We start from the raw sequence: 14,405 nt of genomic DNA on the forward strand, positions 1-14,405 counted from the left end.
GACTGCCCACCCCAGCACCCACGTGCACAAGCCAGGCACAGCAGTACAGGCTGTAATTCTAGGCACGGGGGAGGTCCTGGGGGCTTGCTGGCCACTCTAGCTGAATCAGGAAGTCCCAGGTTGAGTGAAAGTCCCTGTCTCAAATAGAGCAATAGAAGAAGACATTCAATGCCCACCTCTAGCCTCTGAGATAACATGTACACACACACACACACACACACACACACACAGAGAGAGAGAGAGAGAGAAGCAGATATTCTTAGTAACAAATTGAGGAATCTTTTCCCCCCAACATCTAAGTGAGAAGACAAGTGGCCCCAAAGGCTCATAGATTAAGGCTTGGTTGGAGCTGGAGGTGCCCCTGAGCAGGGCTTGGACGTTGAAGGCACTGTCGTCGTCCCTGGGCTAATTTGTACTGAATGCCTATTGGGAAGCAGCGGAGGAAGCAGTGTCTGGAGGCTGCTCTTGCAGGTAGTATCTTGTTCCTGATCCCTTCTCTCCCTGCCCCTACTCTCCTTTCCTTCCCTTTCTTCTTCCCCTCTTTTTCCTCTTACTCCATGAATATTGTCTCATCATGGAGTCAGAAGCAATGGAGCCATCTGGCACAGATTAGCAGCTCAAAAAACCCACAGCAAAGTAAACACTTCCTCCTTTATATCTTGTTGGTGGTGGTGTGGTGGTAATAAAAACCAAACACACCAAAATTCTGGCCAGTTAGCTGAAGCTCCCCCCCCAAGTCACTGAGTTATAGCGGAAAGGTCTCTCCCTGGGACTCCTACCTCCTAGCACTTTGTATCATGCTCTCCACGTGCATTCATTGGTTTTACTGGTGATCTGTACCCAGCCGAAGTTCACCGTCAGCCACTCACAGCGGCAGCGTGGCCCGAAGCCTCCTTCATCAGCTGGCTCATGGCACGAGTACCCGGGCTGTCAGGATCTTCCTTACAGAGATGCTGCCTGCCTCCAACCACATCTTCTGTGATGACATAGAAGGCTGCTCACAGTGCCAAACTCTTCTAAAGGAATAATGATTTGTGCAAACAGCCTCTGGCTCAGGGATGTCTAAAGGCTGTGTGCAGCTCTCCTGGATTCCTGGGAGCTTTTTCCCATGATCTTGGCAGTTTTCTTCCGCTCTTCCATACCCAGGCAGCCTGCAGGCAATCCCAGGCTGCACAGACTAGCCTGATTGCTACCTGGGGGTCGATACTTTCATGACCCACTCGAGCCTTTGAGGCTTACATGGGGTGCAGCTGGACTCCAGGCTGAGGGACAGCCGATGGGACTCACTGACACATTAGTGTCAGCTGCTCGGAATCAAGTGCTGTGTTCCCAGCTGGGCAGCTTAGACAGGGAATAACACGAATTTGTGACTTTTGAGACCGGAGGCAATAGAGAGCCGAGCGCTTAGAAAAGTGAGTATTCCAATCAGGCATGTGCCTTTCTCTTCTCTTCCTATCTGGGGCCTGGCTGTCTTGGCAGGTGTAAAGGAAGTCAGTACATGCATTTCTAGGCCAGTGGGCCCTTTGGGTGTTCCCCCCGGGTAGAAACAACTGTAAGTATTGGCATGTTTCTCAGGATCCTGGTCTTAAGTCACTTCTCACCAAGCTGATGCTCCTTGCACGATAATTACTGAGGTAACCTTTCAGCAGCTGTGTTGCCCTTCCAGCCAGCACTGCTTCTGTGGGCCACCAGCTCTCTGTTCTCCCTCTGTGTAGTGTGGGAATAGAAGCATTGTGGCTGCTCACGGGCAGTGAGGGGGTTAAGAGGCACTAACCAGTGACGTCACCATCTCTGGGGACAAAGGTCAAGAGCCAGCGACCACAGGTTTATTCCAAGTGAAAGTCTGAGTCTCACCCTGACCCAAGCGAAGCAGCGGCAGGAAACAAACACTCTGGAGGTGTTTCGGACTGCAATTATAGGGTGTCAGATCTGCAAGCTTGGGGTGCAGGCAGGGGTGTGCTAAAGTTAGCAGGTTGCTTTATTGGTGTTGACCAGCGGCATCACGAGGACGAAAGATGGGAAGCACTGTAACTGGCAGGATGGTCTTGGTATGGGGCCTGAAAATCAACAGGAGATGTGAACCTCATTTGTCCCAGTAGCGGCGTCCGGCTCAGCACCATTAATAAGCCAGCCTCTCTGGCTGCCGGGACCTGGCTGCAGATCGGCTGGGGCCTGTGGAAGAGAGCTTTCCTTTTGTAGTTACCACCTGGATGGTGGGAGGTTGGGCTGCTTCTGGGAGATTTGCATCGTGATCCATGTCAGCATGAACAAGAAGAATATGGTTCTCACTAAAAATTGATACTAGTCAAACAACTGCTAAAGATTCCTTCAACGGTATCTGCAGAGAAGGGGCAGGCAAAGTGCACTGTGACTTGCCAGCAGAATGCAAATAAGCTTCAGCTGCAATAAACAGCTGCATTCATAAGTTCAAGGACCGCCGGTGGCTACTTTCAGGCTGTAATAAACATGTGGGATAAGAGATGGAATTGCTCCCAAAGCTCAAAACATCGACTAAATAGCCTTAAAAAAAAAAAAAAAAAAAAGACTTCGGATCCTGATCCAGAGTAATTGTCCCAGGGCTGTATGTCGTCAGTAACTTAGTGTTACAGGAGCACAGCGACGTTCCAGAGAGTGACATCATTAGAGATATCAAACTGGTGGCCCAGAGGCCAGCCCCCCCGTGCTTTGGCTGGTGTAATTTTTTCCTAAATCAGGATATTATACAACCGGGAGATGTCACAGTTTCTTGGAAATTCGGGCAACCCGGCCACCCTGACCAACTTTTCTGTATAGAAACCATGGGGCCAACGGCACAGTGCGCAGCACTTCCTGTTCCCCACGCCCACCGACAGTGTCAGGCACATTGTTCATTATTTTATCCTTTGGGGCCCGCACTCTAGGAGGCTTTATTAAACACTATCAGTCAGCCAGCACAGAAATCTGCAGCCCCAAACTAAAATCAAACTAAACTAAAATCTGCTTTGTGCTTGAGCTCTATGGTTACTCTCCAGCCCTGGCCTCTGTCACACTGGTCCATCGCTGCGTCACTAAGGACTCTTTGTTCCACTCTGGTGATCATGACATTAATAAATCACACGGAAGGAAACCATAATGAAGAAACGGGAAGCATGGCTGTATCTCCAGTCCCCACCCAGGTGTCAAGTGGTGAAGAGCCCAATCACTGCTGAGGCTCTGCCTTCTCTGCAGGTCAGTCAGGGTTCTCTAGAGGAACAAAAGCAACAGTTGTAAGAAGTCAAGTCTTACTGTTTTTCTAAAGACGCCTTGAGCCAGCACAGGCCTGGCTACAAATAAACAGAAAACACTGGATGCCTGATAACATCTAACAGGTTAGCCTTTTTCTCCAACCCGAAGTCTGCTAAGCTACCCCTGCCATAAACTAGAAGCTGAGCAGTAGGAAATTCCTAACAGACAGGCTTGTTTTCAAGGTTACACATCTGGAAAGACTGCGCTGTTTCAAATAAAAAGTGTGAAGTGTAGAGGTAAACCTACCCATTTTTTCTTTTCATTTTTTTTTCCTGAGAAAAACACAAACTTAAGTTATATAGGGAAAGATAATCCCTAGGTAACATGTACAATTGTACTCTTCTGATTATTTAAAAGGGGGACGGCAGGTCACGAGTTCAGATTTTACTCAGTCTGCGCACCTGTGATGCTAAGCTGACGCCCGGCTTTAAAACGTCGTCAAATAAACTGCCTGCTTTCCACTACTTGAAGTCTCCAGCATATTATCAAGTGAAGGTCATTGTTTCTCACAACAGTATAGACAGATACAGATGCCCGTAAGTTGTAAAAAGGGATTTATTGGGTTGGCTGTACAGAGCTGGCTGTCTGGTCCAGCCAGGGGGCTTTGTGACCGTTCTTTCCGAGATGCTGGAGGCCTCAAACAAGGCGGCCGGGGCCTGAGGGTTCAGAGTCAATACTGAAAGGCGAGGGCATTGCTAGATGTGCTGGCAAGGGAAAACGGAGTTTGTACACGTCGGCTGGACGAACCCTTCTGCCGTCATCGTTTAACCAAATCGACGTTCGCGGCCAGCGCCGTCCTCTGCCAACTGGGGGCGTCCTTTGACTGGCTAATGAGGTTTCCTCCCAGGGATCTCTCCGGGTGAACATTCTGCAAACGGGTGGGGGCTCCCTAAAGAGAGCCTCGAGGAGCACCTGTTGAAGAATTCACATTCCTGCAGTCTAGCGTCTGCACTACAATTCTGACAATCCCTTTGCCTTTGGAACTCCAAGAATAAAAGTATGTTTTTGTCTTTTAAAAATTTTAATTAAAAATTTACTTTTGTGGCCAGGCGCGGTGGCTCACTCCTGTAATCCCAGCACTCGGGGAGGCAGAAGCCAGCCTGGTCTACGAAGTGAGTCCAGGACAGCCAAGTCTAAACAGAGAAACCCTGTCTAAAATAATAATAATAATTAATAATTAATAATAATAATAATAATAATAATAATAATGCATCTGTGGGTAAGTATGTACATGTGAGTGTGGGTACCAGTGCTCATAGCGGTCGAAAAAGAGTGCCAGATCCCTAAAGATGGAATTATAGGTGGCAGCCAGCTGCTTGCTGGTGCAGGGAATTGGACCAGCAAGTATTCTTAGCCATTGAACCATTTCTACAGCCCCTGTTTTTGTCTTTTGAATAAAACTGAACATTTTCCTGCCATCTCTAAGATTTACTTGCTTTGCATTCCAAGAGGAGAAAAAAGAAAAACATTGATTTTTTTAAAAAATAATTTTTTTAAATTCATAATTGCATCTCTCTCCCATCTGCTTGTTTATATAGTTTAGTACTGAAAGGCTTAATTCTTTATTTAGAACCCACTAGACATTTGAGGCACAAAACCCCCAAATCCTGCAACTCTCTGAAAACAAACTTCAACGTCCAGTTAGCATCAAAAGGCATTTGGGCTGGACATGGTGGTATATGTCTCTAATCCCAATGTTTCAGAAGCAAGGGACAGTAGATCTTTGTGAGTTCAGGGCCAACCTGGTCTTCACGGCAAGTTCCAGGCCAGCCACGGCTGCATAGTGAGATCCTGTCTAAAGACAAACAACAAAGACATTTGGACTGGTTTCATCTTCAGCACAGAAGGCAATGACTAGGATTTGGAACTATATACAACAAATTCTTGAAGAGGTAGCATTGGCTCCAGCAAAGCTGGAGGCTGAGGCGGGAAAAGCCAGCTAGTTCCGTCTTCTGTATTTTCATATGTGTCAAGTGATACTCATCACATCTTCTTAAAATGCAAAATGACACAGTTAGAAAATGAAGCCTTCCTCCTAAAGTCTTGGCTATTTCCGTGTGGAATCACGAATAAAGTTAAAGCTTTATTTATTTTTAGGATACTTGGTAAGCCACTGGGGACTCATCACAAGATGCTATCCCAGGTGTCCAGAGCCTCTGAATGGATTCTGGCTGTTTTGCGATTCACACCTTTCGTTCCAAGATCACAGAAGTTTGGGGGCTGCCAGCTGACTTGCTGGCATGGCTGGCCCTTCGTGGCTTTCTTGTTTCAACACACACAAGTATCCTCTGTGTCCTCTTTCTTCTAAGGGCTCTCTTCCCTTCGCTTGTTCAGGTAAAGCATTTCCTTTCCCTTTTGGTGTGTGTGTGTGTGTGTGTGTGTGTGTGTGTGTGTGTGTGTGTGCGCGCGCGTGTGTGTGTGTGTGAAGTTTGGGCACATATATCACAGTACTCAGTGGAGGTCAGAGGACATATATGTAGTTCTTTCCTTTCATCTCCCGTGGGTTCTGGGAATCATGGGAGCTAATGAAGGAAAGGACCCCGAGTTTGGTTTCAGATATGGTATTTATCATGATAGAATACAGGTGAGTATAAAACAAAACAAAACTAAGAAAACAAAGAACAGGCTGACATTTTCCCCCCAGTAATAAAATTGCCTGGGCTGAGCGCCTAACAGAAAGAGACAGGTGAAAGGCAGGAGCGGGAATTAGCTTTTCTCACCATTCTCAAGGAGCAATCTGGCATTTAGCTGGAGGCAGCTACTGTAAAAAGATTTGCGGCAGCGACGTCGAAAAAGAAATGAAATGTCAGGGCTTCTTCCCCTGTGGAGTAGTGCCAGGTCAGTGCATGTGACATTTCTCCTCCATGAAGTCTGCTGAAAATATGTTTTAGAGGGTGTTTTGTCAATTTAGCAAACATACATACTCAGACACAGTAGAATATAAATTAGTAAGAAATTCATTGTGTGAAAGTGTTGGTTGATGTGGGTGCTGAATGCAAAATAACCCATTAAAGAAAAATAAACAGCACTTAAAATAGCCCAAATAGTCTGATGCTAGTGCCGTAAAACGTGTTCATTTTTCAATGTTGGAAGAGTCTGGAGGAGCAAGTGTGTTGTGTTGATTCAGCTCTCCAGTTCTGTGGCTGTGACAGACAGCCTGAATGTCATCTTCACTGCACTGAGAAACAGCCAGGAGCTTTGGAAAGCACATTCTGGGTGAGTCTGTGAGAACATCTCCAGAGAAGATTAAGCGAAAGGACCCACCCTGAGTGTGGGTAATATCATCAAAGCTGGGTTCCTAGCGGAACCAAGGAGAAATAAGAGGAAAGTCTACAGTGTAGGCATTCCCTCTCTGCTTCCTGGCCACCATGGGGCGAGCTGCTCTCCTCCACCTTACCCTTCCTGCCCTGATGGTCTGAGGCCTGTGAAGCTGTGAGTCCACATGAACCTTCCTTTAAGTCTTTCCTCAGATATTTGTTACAGCAGAGAAGCTGACTGCTAGTGACAAAGCACCTGGACTTACAAGGAAAGACTTTATTTTTGACTCACAGATTCAGAAGCTTCAGTCCATGGGTCCTATTGTCTGGGAGTTTCTTGATAGGCAAGAAGCAAAAAGCAGGAGAGGAAGGGGCAGGGTCCTGTCTTAGTTTCCTTTCCTGCTTTGGTGGTAAATACCCTGAAAAAGCAACTTAGGGAGGAAGGCTTTCTTCTGGCTCTCAGCTCAAGAGCTCATCCCACCATGTTGGGAAAGGCACGGAACTGCTGCAGGAGGTCAGTGGTAACGCTGTACACAGTCAGGAAACAAAATGAGCAGGAGGTGGGACCCTCCTTGACCCACTTCTTCCAGGAAGGTTTAACTTCTTAAAGGTATCACAGCTTTCCCAAGAGGTACACCCTCCGGGGCCAGGCATTCAGAGACGTGAGCCTACAGGGAACATTTCTCACTCAAATCACAAGTCAGGACAGCCCCTAGCTCCCAGTAACCTGACCTCACCCCCTAACCCTCCACTACCTCACAACAGCACAGCAGGCTGCTAGAAAACCCTTTGGCCTATGAGCCTTTGGGGACACCCTCTACAACACCCAGACTAGTTACTTCACCTCTTCAGTCTTATAGAAAACTATAAATAAATAAAATAAAAAATGAGCAGAACAGAAGAGCTCTGAAGTTCTGTGAAATACGAGATACTAGTGTCGGAGCTGTGCGGTGTTTGCATCTTTACTGAATTTAGTCACGAAAGTAACTCATCACAGGGGAGGGTTCTCTCTGGATATCAACTTTCAGAACATATCATGCTTTTAGCTGCATATCTGTGCCAACTCCGCATTCCAAAGAGCCCCCATGTGGCTGTAAATCCTTGAAAATCTGCACCTTTGCAAGGTGCCTGGATCCATCACTGCGTGAGCTGTAATGAGATACAGCATGGGCCCTGACGACTCTTCAAGTGTAAACCACCCGAATGCACATGCTCCCCACCAGGATTAGCTGAGAGGACACGGGAAGCCATTGCTGAGTGCGCTGAAACAGGATCTGGGCTTGGGTCAACTGATGGATGAGCAAGGGACCATCTAGTAGATGGCCTGGCTCACTGCCCAGACACGGTCTACCGTCAGCCTCTGCACTCAAACCTGTTCCCCACTCCTCATCCTAGGTTATGGGTAGTCACGTCGCTGAATCTTGGATTGACACGTTGCATTTATCACACCGTAGGCTCTACCCCTCCATGCCCCCGTCTACAATGAGGTTTAAGGAGAGCTCAGCACTGGAGAGGTATGGCCTCCAGGATACAAACAAGAGCCCTCCATTTGCAGAGGAGCCTTAGGGAGCAGCAGGTTCACAAGTACCACACAGGCCTACTCCAGCGCCCATGTTTCTCCAAGAACATTCCATAAAGGTCTACTCTATAACTGGCGTGCCTCAGGTCAAAATGAGAACAGATGTCTCTTTGGAGATTCTTGGTCAGGTCGCTTGTCCTGAGACACCCAGAAACTCAGTCTTGGGGACCCCTGGCTCAGTGAGAAAGCCACTTTTTAGACCACATGTTATTGTATTTTGGGGGAAGTGGTCTGAGGATAATGATAATGGTCAAAACAAAATAACAACAACAACGAAACAAAAACAAAAACACACACACAAAAACCCAGCCAATCTGTGTGGGAAGCATTGCTCTGACTCCTAGGGGACAGAAAATCAATTTGAAAGAACTAAATTCAAATCTTTACATTTCCAGCACTGCACAAGAGATTGGCTACTCATTTACATGTAGTGGGTTTGGCTCCTCTTGGTATTAAATAGCTGCTTTGTGTGTGGCAGGCATTCTTCTGAAAGCCTCCTGTGGGAGACTCGGTTCTCACGGCAACTCATCATTATATCCAGACGGAGACTGAGGTATATGGAACCGAAGCGATGTAGCCACGGCAAGGAGGCCACTGTGCAGGCGTGCAGTGCCAGGGTTTGGTTGCCCAGCCGCTAGGTGAGATCATCGCTGCATCACAGAGCTCTGAGGGCTATGGACCTAAGCAAGAGTCTGCCTCCAAGCTCTGGCTCCAGGATATGGATTTTCACATGCTATGGTATGGACTTAAGGGGCAGGACATAAAGCCCTCATGTATGACAGGCAATTACTCTACCACTAAGGGACATCTCCAGCCCTTGGAGCCCAGATCCAAGATGGCTCCCTTAAGAGGGAAGCATTGGCTGCTAATGGCTCTACCAGGAGGTGGTAGGATCTTTAGGAGGTAGAGCCTAGTAAAGGGAAGTTGAGTATTGGAGGCTTGCTCTCAGGAGGATATAGGAATGGTGTCTTTTTGTTTTCTTAGCTGCTATGAGATAAGCAGGATCTGTTTATCTCATACTCCCACCATGAAGTACTATGCTGCCACAGGAAACCAGGAACCCAATCCTCTAAAACAGCGTTTCTCAACCTGTGGGTGGTAACCCCTTTGGGGCCCAATGACCCTTTCACAGGTGTCACCCATCAGAGATCCTGCATACCGGACATTTACACTATGATTCATAACCGTAGCAAAATTACAGTTACGAAGTAGCAACAAAAATAATTTTATGGTTGTGGTCAGCATAGCATGAGGGTGTTAAAGGGTCACAGCATTAGGACAACTCCTTAGCCGTTGATTGTCTCAGGTATTTTGTCATAGTCAAGGCAAATAAACACACCAAACCTTAAAGAAGGTAGATGGAAAGGGAGGAAAAAGACCTTCAGCATTTAAATGCCATATGGGTAGACCATGAGAGGTAGGTAGTCTTCGTTGTTAATTTGACTGGACTTAGAACTGCGTAAGAGATGCCATCTCTGGGCATTTCTGTGAGGGTGTTTCCAAAGAGGATTAACCCTGCTCTACCCTGACCACGGGTGACGCCATCCCCTAAGCTAGGGTCCCAAAGTTAAAGAAGAGAAGGATCTCTCTCCATTGACTGTTTTCCCAACATATGAAGAGGCAGGGGGCTGCTGACTGTCATGAGGTCACTGCTCTGTGGATCCCCTTAAACCCAGAGCCAAAAATAAGTCCTTCCTTCCAGTTGCTCCTGCTGGGTGTTTTGTTACACCATGAAGAAAGGAAGCTAACAGCCACGCATAGCAGCCAATGCTCTGCTGAGCCCGTCTTCAGAGACAGCATTCCTCTGGGGAGGGGCCTGAGGCCCAGCAGCCAGCATTCACCACGTGCTTGGTTTTGTCAGGGCTGTGCAGCCAGCCACCTACCAGGAGTGTGAGGCTTGCCTCTAAGCCCTGGTTTCCAGACACAAGTCAAGGTGAAAAAGCCGTCGTCGAGCTTTGGCTGAATCACAGTCATTCTGTTCTGACTCCAACATAGCAGGCATGTGTGCTCACAACTGCCCATTGAGTCAGGGAGCCGTGTAGGTGGGGGGTTTGTGAACATTGTCATTTTGCAGCAAGAATGTCTGGTGCACTTCAGCGTTCAGTCACTTCTGGAGGGTCCCCAAAGTGAGACCCATGAAGTACCAAGTGTGGGTACTATCTCTTGCTTGGGAGGAGTAGCCAAGAAGCTGGCCCCCTTTGTCCACCTTACCTACTGGGACTTTTAAGGTGGGGTCTCTTGGGATTGAGTTTCTGTCTACAAGAGTCTAGGCTTGGGAGATCGCTATCCTGCCATAAGGTGACTCTGATCAAAAGAGAAGACCCCCACTAGGAAGGATCAGAGTAGCGTCCGAAGAGTTCTTAAAATCAAATGTCTCTGACATTCTAATCTGTTAACTTATTTAAGGTATGGGGGTTGTTTATTTCTCAGAAGTTCTATCCCAAACCTACTTGAATTGGCCTGTGTAGTGAGAGTGAGCCCCATGTGTACCCATAAACTTGTACCTCAGCCCCAGGCTGCCTGTGTCTGCTTGCTCAAGCTTCTCTCTGTCTTCAGGAGTCTCCACAAGTTCATGACTTCCTGTGTGTCCTTCAGGAGGACTCAGGATGCCTCCAGGGGAGGCATCTGGCCTTAGCAAGGAGAGTGAATTGCCCCATTACCTGTGAGGGTGGAGAGCCAGGGGAAGTTCTTGTGAGATCTGCTTCTGAAAGGCAAGTGCTTGTCCTGCTTCCAAGGACTAGAGGCAAGAAAACGACAGGGGTGTGCCTCTGGGATGGGGGGGGCTTACTTAGGACCAGGAGGCTTGTCTGGGCATGCCCTTTCATTTGCTTGGCATTGTAGGCTTGGATCTCAGGAAGGGTGGCATCGCCAGTCAGTGTCCCCATTGTTAAAGTGAAAAGAGGGTACAGAGATTGCCGAGCAGCTTCCTGCAATTATGAATTCATCTAAGTTGCTCTTTATAAACAGACAGGTGCTCAAAATGGCAGCCACTAATCTCTCACAGAAGCCACTTTTGCTAGCCACCATCAATCCAATCACTCCTTGCTGTTCACATGTTAAGTAAGGTGATTGACAATAGAGCCAAGCACGTCATAGCTGCTGGGGCAGTGGCTCAGCCTTCCTAATGCGGAAACCCTTTAGTAGAGTTCCTCATGTTGCGGTGGCCCCAAGCGTAACATTATTTTTGTTAGACTTCACAACTGTCACTTTGCTTCTGTTATGAATCGTGATATAAATATCTGATATGAGAGATTCCGATATTCGGGCCCCAAACTGTTGTGACCCACAGGTTGAGAACCGCTGTGTTAGATCCCCTTAAATAGATGACCAAGGCCCGGCAGACGCCCTTCCAGCCTTCTCCCTGGCTGGGCACCCCTCCTCAGTTCTCTTCATGGGAATACTTTGACCTTGGTGGCTTTGGCGTCATCCCTGCTCTTGTTGCTTGTCTTATAGCTAAGGTGGATCTGTTCAGCCTCCTTTAAAGTGGCAGCTCTGTTAGGTTCCAACACGGCTTTAGTGTTAGGTATGAAATGAGCCAGCTCAAACCAAACTAGGTTATATAAATGCAGGTTTATTGGAAGGCAGCTCTAGGCAGGGCTCACTGATCTCACAGGTGGTCAGTGAAGTCGCTGTGCAGAGGGAGACAGAAAAGCAGAGGACAGAGAAAGAAAACACAAGCTCATGCAGGGGGGGAGGGGGACGCAAAGAGGGGAGAGGAAGTGCCGAGAGAGAGAGAGAGAGAGAGAGAGAGAGAGAGAGAGAGAGAGAGACCTGCCCCTGGGCTGGAAAGTTCAGGGTAGAGGGTGGGGTATGCTAGCCATGCCCCTTCACAGATAGGGACTGAGGAATGCTGGGAAAATCCGAGGGTCAGGTCTGCCTTGGTTAAATGGGCACCTCAGGCACCTGTCCCAGTCTGGAGCCCAACATTGAGTATATTTGCCTTCCCATAGCCTCCTTTATCTCCTTTCCCTAAGAGTGAAATGATTGGCAGTGTTCAAATCCAGGGACCTCACTGTGAGCGGTGACTTAATGGCAGAGCGGCACACCAGGAATCAGGCTCAGCACAGACTCCGGGGCCTCTTCTCAAAGATCTGGGTGGGAAGAAGAGAAGCAGGGATGTTGGAGTATTTCTCAGCAACTTGGGGAAAGCTGAACCCCTAACCTCTTGACACCAGGGACACTCAGCTGCCACAGACACCTCACAGGGAGCCGGGGCTGCAGGGGCTACGGAGTTCAGAGTTCCATCTGAGATGCATGTTTCCAGGAGGCATCTTTTTATCTCTTTATCAGCGACTCTGGGAATGTGAACCCTTCACCAGTTTCAATTTGACAGAATTGTTTGTTTGGATTCTGGAGATTTGCCTTCTAAAACAAAGTTGAAATATGAATGTCAGCGTGCAGAGAGACGTGACCCCAATGGCTGTGTCTCCACCCATCTCACAGCAAAGGCCGCCAGAGGCCAGACTATGATGTGAGTCATCAGAAGACTGAAGCACACTCTGGGAGCACAGACCCATCTTCAGCTGCTGTCCCTCTGCCAGAAGCAGGAACAATGAGGCAGATCTGACAGAAAGCACTCCAGACTCTAAACCCAACCAGTTCAAACAGTAATGCCATGGAAATAATCTTGGGCATGTACATGGCACTCAGAAGAAGGAAACTTAATGCTCCTCCTTCTCCTCTTTCTCTTCTTCCTTATCTTCCACCTCCTTCTCTTCTTCCTCTCCTCCCCTTCCTACCCCTTCCCTTCCTCCTCTTTTTTCTCTTCCTTCTCCTCTATTCTTATTCTTCCTTCTCTTCTGCTTCCTTCTTCTTTTTTCCCTCCTTCTTATCTTCTTTCTTCCCCTGCTTTTTTTTCTCCTTCATTCTCCTTTTCTCACCTCCAACTTCTCTTCTTCCTCCTTGCCTCTGTAACCAAGCAGGTATTCTAAAATATAAGGGGAAACAGCAACAAATACAACACAGAACAAAAGAGACTAAGGACATAGCCCACTCCACAAATGGATCTAATAACCAGGCCAGTCTCTTCTGAGCCACTAATCCAAATTTGTCTGAAGTAACAGATTCAATCTCAGCACTAATGTTCCTTTGAGAGATGTTGAAATGACATATTTAACAAAAACAACTTTTTTGTTATCAAGAAATAAGAGGAAACTTGCTTATTCTCTAGCCATCCTTGAAAAGAAAAAAAAAACATTAAATAGGGGAAAATATCTTCTTAAACTGTCCCAGAAAATGAGCCCTATTCCCCTCTTGTTGAAGAGAATTGTCAGTCCAGACAGTGAGAGTTGCAGAGGAAACCCAGGATGTGAAGAATCGCCATCATGGTGACACGCCTTCACCTCAAAAACAACTCAGGGTGAGGAGACATTGGCTATGGCCACCAGTCTCAAATGACGTGATCACAAATATGGTGTGATGTGATCACAAATGTGGGAAGCGGTGAATAGCAAGCCTTACTTATACATCTTCTCCAAACTAATACCTGGCAGACATTGCCTGTAATCCCCAAGGAACTGGCTTTTTATTTGTTTGTTTTGAGATTGGGGGTCTCGAGATCTATTTGTGGTTGGTCTGGAACTCATTGTGTAGGTCAGGTTGGCCTGGAACAGAGACCCACCTACTCTACTTCCTGGCATTGAAGGTGTGCCCCGCCACATCTGGCCTGTCCCTATGCAGCCTTCCATAACAGAGTTACAGTCTTACTGGGGAATCAGCTTGGCATATGGATGAATAAACACTATGTACCTGAACTTTCGAATATGAGGCAATGAAAGCTGAGATACTTACCTTGCTTGACTCCTAGAAGATGAGCTCACCGGAGAGAGACCTGATTCCAGGAAACATGGCAGCAGTAGGGAATGCTCTTCTGTGCAGAAAGAAGGAAGCTGGGAAGGTTCCAAAGGCAATGCTTGTAGGAAGGAATGGAGGAATAATGATGGGGGAGGAGGGGGAGGCAGAGCTGGGGAAATGGCTCCAGCTGACTCTCCTGTGGCCAACGAGTCTCCCCCAGCACATCTTCCTATGCACACATCTCTGCCAGAAGTTGCCTCAGAGCCCCCAGACCCAGTGTTTTCCCCTTCTCAGAAAGCCCAGCCAGCTGCTCCACGCTCTTCTGTCTTCCCATGACAGCCGAAGAGCCCACGTCACCCTAGGGCCGTTTCTTCACTCCTTGGACAATTGGATGCATGTATGAACGATGCATTTTGATCACATTCACCTCCAGCTCCACCCTCCCACATCCCAGACACGCCCACCCCACCCGGTCCATCTCCTCCCCTTTGTTTTTACGAGTTATTTTTCTG

The sequence above is a fragment of the Psammomys obesus genome, unplaced genomic scaffold (assembly GCF_907164565.1).
Source record: "Psammomys obesus unplaced genomic scaffold, mPsaObe1.curated_primary_1811, whole genome shotgun sequence".
Taxonomy (NCBI): domain Eukaryota; kingdom Metazoa; phylum Chordata; class Mammalia; order Rodentia; family Muridae; genus Psammomys; species Psammomys obesus.